Source organism: Canis aureus, chromosome 30 (genome assembly GCF_053574225.1).
Source record: "Canis aureus isolate CA01 chromosome 30, VMU_Caureus_v.1.0, whole genome shotgun sequence".
Lineage (NCBI taxonomy): Eukaryota > Metazoa > Chordata > Mammalia > Carnivora > Canidae > Canis > Canis aureus.
Window position 1 is genome coordinate 23332376 of NC_135640.1, and position 6000 is coordinate 23338375.

A 6000-nucleotide genomic window follows, 5' to 3' on the forward strand; every position below is an offset into this window, starting at 1 on the left:
TATTTTGTCTGTCTACTTCTTCTACTTCTGTCTACTTCTGTGCCTTATACGTATATGGAAGCACCTATTCTCAGTCACTATAGTGTCACCTATAGTCAGCTTCACTCAGATGTGATCACCCTTGAGTTTCTGTCATTCTTGTTCAAGGTTCTATCTAGTTTCCCCCAGTTTACTGGATTGCATTGCTGTGTCTTCTAGAATATCATAGGCCTTGAATTTAGTAGAATGTTCACTGTTTGATGCCACTTCTTTGATTTGTTTATTTTCTTCAGAACTCCATAATCCTCCTTACTCTGACAGTCTGTTAACCTGCTTACTTTCTTTTCATTCCCAGTCTTTATATCACCACATATATTTAACTGAAAATAAAATCAAGGCCATCTCTTTTTATTGGCTAACCCAAATTTCTCCTCCAACTATTTTATAATTTTTTTGTTGCTCATGTTTATTGAAAACTAGGGAACATATTCATTCCAGATGATAAAAGTAATAATTTAAGATTACTAGAATGGTCTAGATAGAATCATTTTTAAAAATGAGTTAGTGGAAGAAAGTAGTAATTCAAAAAGTCAAAATTAAGGAAAATAAAACAATTTTTTAAAATTTAATTTAACTGATTTAGTGGCAAAACTAAGAATTTCAGGGCACCTAAGTAGCTTAGTCATATAAACTACTGGCACCTGGTTTCAGCTCAGTTCATGATCTCAGGCATTGTGAGATAAAGCCCTGGATCAGGCTCTGCCCTCAGTGGGGCATCTATCTGAAAACTCTCTCCCTCCACCCCTCTACCCCATGTGTATTTTCTCTCACTCTCAAATAAATAATCTTTAAAAAAAAAAACTAAGAATTTCTAAGATGTCAGAGACAACATCCATCAGAACATGTTAAATGGCAAAAAGCTGGAACCCAAGTTTTTTTTTTTTTTTTTTTTTTTCCCCTACAATCCCAACTGAGAAAAGCCTGAAGGCCTTGGATATTTCCATACTACAAAAAAAACAGCTAGTTTTTGGAAGCATTAAGTACAGAAAAAGGCCTTACCACCTTGCTATTAATCTCAAACACTGTATTATTAAAGTTGAATGTGTCCTTGTTGAATTGAATATCTATGAGACAGGTAAATTCTCTAACTAAAGCATAGTTCATGTATCCTAGGGAACTTCTGCACAGTTGTGAAAATCACCCATCCTTTTCATATACAGTTTGCTGTTCTGAAGATTTCAAAGGAATTGTCTATTGAACCATCAGGGCTTGCCTTAAAAATACTTTAAAATTGCTCCATATGCCATTATAGAACAAATAATTCATGAGTTTTCTCATGAATTAACAGTACAGTAATAAACATTGATTAACTCTAATTTGCTCAGTAGCCATGTGAAGCTTCATGTTTTCCATATTGTCATTTGTGCTAGTGTGGCAACTATATAGATAGATATGTGAGTAGAGCCTTTTTTTTTTTTTTTTTTTGGTAAGGATTACTTATTTATTTATTTGAGAGAGAGAGTGCATGAGTGGAGCTGGTGGGGGGTGGGGGAGACAGCAGGGAGGGACAGAGTAAGAGGAAGAAGCAGACTCCCCATTGAGCGTGGAGCCCAACACAGGGCTCAATCCCAGGACCCCAGGATCATGAACTGAGCTGAGGCAGATACTTAATAGACCAAGCCACCCAAGCGTCCCTGTAAATAGAACTTTTGAACATACTACTTGATGGTTTATCATTTATTCATCATTCTTCAGAACCATTCTTAAAATGATTAACACCAATCCAGCACATTTGTTTCTCTGCTTTATTAAAATACAAATATTAAATTAATTTATTTATTTGAGAGAGAGAGAGAAAGAGTAGTTGGAGAGGCAGAGTGAGGGGGTCTCAGGTAGACTTGATGAGTGCAGAGCCTGATGTGGTGCTTAATCCCATGACCCTGAGATCATGAATGACCTGAGCTGAAATAGTCTGATGCTCAACCGACTAAGCAACCCAGGTGCTTCTTAAAAATACACATTCATTCAAAAAAAAAAAAATTCATTACTATGACTTAATTAACATGGTTTTACTTTCAAATTATCATGAATCCTGAAATACAATACTTTATCCTATGGTTTTAACCTACCTACTTACAAACTTTTACTTTTTTACTCTGATTAAATTCTCTTCATTTACTTGAACATTTCTTCTTATTGTTTAGGTCGGTCCTAATTTTTGAAGAAGTATCAGTGTGTAAGATTAATGAAGACTTTGCCTTCATCAACCTTCGTCATTTTCCCTCTTACCACATAGTCACTGTTTTATTTTTCTTGCTCTAAGCTATTCCTTTCTTTGTTTTTGCACTGACTTTTATTCACTTAATCAAATTTTACTTTGTTATTTTGACTTTTCTGCCTGCATTTCTCCTTTGGTGACTATATTCGATCACTTCGTTCTTCAACAAACAGATCTATGTATGTTGCAAAATCTACATGTCATGACATTTAATTTCATACTCATAAGTACTAACCACCATCACCAATAAGCAAAACCAACCAAGCAGCAAACCAAATGGCATCGAAATTATCAGAATAACATAAAGCTATATTGTGCCCAACTTGTGGTCCCAACACAACAGTTTTATTTATTTATTTTTTTAAAGATTTATTTATTCATGAGAGACAGAGAGAGAAACAGAGAGGCAGAGACACAGGCAGAGGGAGAAGCAGGCTCCATGCAGGGAGCCTGATGTGGGACTCCCCGGTCCCCAGGATCATGCCCTGGGCTGAAGGCAGACGCTAAACTGCTGAGCCACCCAGGGATCCCAACACACCACTTTTAGATATTTCTGTTCCCTGTACTTCTGCGAGTTTGGATTACTTGGTATTATTTATATTCCATGTTTAACTCTTCTCTCTTCAAATACACTTATCTTCTTGAATCCCAAAGTTAATATTTACTACTTTTCTTTCTTCTTTCATTCCCTTTATTTCTTTTTCCTTTTACTCTCATGTCTTAATTTCCTTTCTCCCTTCTCCTTCCATTTTTCTTTCATTTATTCATTAAATGTTCAGTGACAATTTTATTACCTATTATAAGTGCAGAAACACACACCAATGATGAAAACATAGACTGTTTCATTAGTATGAGCATGGGGAAAAAAGATAATTAAAAATATACTAATAAATATATTTTGAGAAAAACTAGGGAGAAAATAAAGCAGGGTAAGACCTGTAAGCACTGCAGAGCAAGGAGGTGTTTGCCTTTTGTAAAGAGTGATAAAGGGAAAGGGAATTCGAAATGTAAAATGTAAATACCACAGACTTAAAAGAAGTGATCACACAAGACTTAGATATAAAAGCCAGATAATTCCAGACATAGGAAATCTTCAGAAAAAAAGTCCCTGAAATAGAAAAGTATTGGTCAAGGCTGATGGAGACACAAGATCAATTCAGATGTAGCAAATAAGGCAGTTATTGTAATAATTCAGGTGAAAAATAAGGTTAATTGGATCAAGATGGTAGCAGTTCTCATACTATTGAATGGTCAGATTTCAAAGATATCTTAAAGTCTAACCAAGAGAATAGCTATTATATTTCTATATTTATAATTTATAAATTATAATTTTATAATATATTTCTATAATATACATACAAGTATATCCCAGTAGCTAAATTATCTTAATTAAAATACATACAGCCTTTAATCTTTACCTCATTTATGACAACTATCACTAATTGAGTAGTTACATTCTTTTTCACATAGAGAAAAGCCTATAAGATTCGCAAAAATTAAATTATGAATAGATACTGATGAATGAAGAACCAAATAATGAATTATATAAAGGCAATGATATCTTGTTTTAAAATAATTCTATCTTGGGCAGCCTCAGTGGCTCAGCAGTTAAGCGCGGCCTTCAGCTCAGGGCGTGATCCTGGGGTCCCAGGATGGAGTCCCACATCGGACTCCTTGCATGGAGCCTGCTTCTTCCTCTGCCTGTGTCTGTGGCTCTCTCTCTCTGTCTCTCATGAATAAATAAATAAAATATTTTAAAAATGATAAATAAAATAATCCTATCTAGTTAAGTAAAATGTAACTTTGTTTAGGAATATGGATATACATATTAGAGTATAAAATTGAAAAAATAGGTTAATCTTCCCAAGGTGTATTCCTTCAATTAATTAGGAAAGTTGAAAAGATAGGTTTTTCTTTTGTGATTTTAACATCCATATTCTCCTTGTTTTGCTGTAGAAATATTCTCTTTCATATTAGATGTATACATTTTATTTTTCTTAGAAACAATACTTCTTGGTCATTTTCTGATGCTCCATATATATCATTGGAGGTCCAATTTCACTTTCCTCAAAATATAGAATTAGTTGTGCCAATTTCATTTATTGATTCAAATTACAGTATTTAAATATTTAAATATCGATATATATTCAGATATCTTCATTCTTCATTATGTCTTTTTTTTTTCTCTTCTTTGGCCAAGACCTTATTATTTTAATTGCATTTGATTTTATTGTTTTTAAAACTTAAATTTTATATGACTCCATTTATTGTTTATTAATTTTAAAATCATTGCTGGTGAAATCATTTTCCAATTATAGTATTAATTATAAATGTTAAAATTTTTATTGTTATTCTTTAAATATGTATAACCATAAAACAAAGTTGAAGAGTCATTGGAGTTTATTTTTTTCTTTTCCAAATACAATTTTCCTGTATCCTCAACTGTAAGTTTTATATTTTGAAACATAATTCATTTTAAAAAATGTTAGTCTTGTATAAAAGAATAAAACGAAATTTATGAAAAACTACTGGAACTAATAAGTGAATTTATCAAGGTTGTAGAATACAAGGTCAATATAGAAAATCAATTCTGTCTTTATACAAACATTAAACAAATTGAAAACATACAGATTACAGTAGCACAAAAAGCAGATTCATTAGAGTTTTGATGGATTCTACCTTGTTTTCTGCATTTGAGGTAAAAAAATGATACTATGAGTCACTATTATTAATTTGAAATAATTATATTGCTCAGGTGTGACAGAAGAAAAAATAAAGATGCATCAGTTTATAAGATGAGTTATAAAAAAAAAATACTAAAATAGGGCAGCCCAGGTGGCTCAGCGGTTTGGCGCCGCCTTCTGCCCAAGGCGTGATCCTGGAGTCCCCGGATCAAGTCCTACCTACATCAGGCTCCCTGCATGGAGTCTGCTTCTCCTTCTGCCCGTGTCTCTGCTTCTCTCTCTCTGTGTGTCTCTCATGAATGAATAAATAAATCAATAAAATCTTTTAAAAAATACTAAAATATACAATGGCTTGTACAAATAGTTTTTTCTCTCTTAGGTATGTGTCCAGGAGGCTTGTCCAACATTGAAAAGAGAACTGCCCAAGATCATGCAACCATGATTTCTCTCTCTTGTTCCTCCACCATGCTCAACAGACCGTCCCAATGGTTATCACCCTTTCTCTCACCTTTATTACCGCATTGCAGGCTCTAAAGGGAATTGTACTCTTCATCCACTCAGGGCCTTCATTTGGGCTTGCACATTGCTTCTACTCTGATACACGTGAAATCACAATCTAGACCTATGGCAATATCTCCTGGGAAACAGGAAAGTTGCTTGAGCTAGATGCCCTGTGGGCCCACTGAAAACTTATGTAAGTTTAGAATATGGGGTTACCATATATTGGGTTAGCAGCACCTGTCACAATATGTAGAACTAGTATGATTTTCTAATAATAATTACTTTCTAATTAATTGTAAGTCTGTTCTAAATCCATATTTAGGAGTGTATATTTAACACTTCATGCCATAGTTTATGTATTCATAATAGAGAATCTGATATAATTCACACATAATTATTAATACAATATTCAATCCAAGTGATTGAATATCTCAAAGATTAATATTTGTGCTAAGAACACACTGGGTATGGTGGCTGCATTTTTGTTCTTTTGAAAATCATTTTATCATTAAACTATTAGTAGGAAAATTTTAATCTTACCCCTATCATTATAAACTA

At 33.4% G+C, this 6000-nt stretch overlaps 1 long non-coding RNA gene across 1 annotated transcript in view; it reads right to left on the minus strand.

Annotated features, from left to right (window-relative positions):
• LOC144301778 (uncharacterized) overlaps positions 1 to 5548 on the minus strand; it is an 80814-nt gene extending 75266 nt beyond the window's left edge. Inside the window, exon 1 of the long non-coding RNA XR_013368629.1 lies at positions 5450 to 5548. This is a non-coding gene — a long non-coding RNA (uncharacterized LOC144301778). The remainder of the gene's footprint in view (positions 1 to 5449) is intronic.
• Positions 5549 to 6000: the final 452 nt, after the last annotated feature.